The sequence below is a fragment of the Arachis ipaensis genome, chromosome B03 (genome assembly GCF_000816755.2).
Source record: "Arachis ipaensis cultivar K30076 chromosome B03, Araip1.1, whole genome shotgun sequence".
Classification (NCBI taxonomy): Eukaryota; Viridiplantae; Streptophyta; class Magnoliopsida; order Fabales; family Fabaceae; genus Arachis; species Arachis ipaensis.
The window spans coordinates 38,463,524-38,464,400 of NC_029787.2; positions in this window are offsets into that span (position 1 = coordinate 38,463,524).

The following is an 877-nucleotide window of genomic DNA, read 5'->3' on the forward strand; positions in this document are numbered from 1 at the left end:
ATATATAAATTACTAATATAAATGACATTAGTAATATAATGATTATAAAAATAAAAAATATACAATAAAACATTAGCAAAATTAAGTTCATCAAATAATATCGATATTTACTCACTAGGCCATATCTTGCCTCCAAATTTTATTGTCGTTTCTGCTGGAGCTCCCCTGTTGATCTAGTCTCCATGAGCTCGCATTGCTTCACAATTTCCTCCAAATCATTGCCCTCTACTGGTTGCTGACTGTCACTGCCATAGCCAAAATTAGACAGTTTTGCAACTATTATTGACCAAGTTAGAGTTTCTAAAATTAAGTTTATTGTTTTATCTTTTTTCATTAACTTTTCTACCACCACCATATCATCACATATACTGATACACCAAAATATTTTTTGCCAGAGAAGAAGCTTAGTTGAGACAATAAGAGCTATGACCTCCCNNCTATGACCCCCCAAACTTTTATAAAAATATTAATAGTATTTTTTAAAAAATAAAAAATAATTTAGTTGGCTCAAATATTTTATTATGATTTAAAATATTTAAATTCAATCCTTATCTTTTACTTTTGTTGAACAATAATTTTTAATTTTAAACATTAATTTTTAGTTTTAAACATTAAAAGCATATTAGATTCGCTGCTTTGCTAGCAGCTTCTCTATTCAACAAGCAACACTCCTTTCCCTCTATCATTGAGTTCAAATATAAAAAATTAAATATTTTTTATTTATTTACTTTAATATTATTTTATATTTTACTGTTAATTTAATTTAATTTTTTATATGATATTAGAATATAGAATATTCAATAAGTATTAATATTATTGTATTTGTATAAATTGATAAAAAAAATTCAATAAATATTATAAATTTTAATATTTGTCC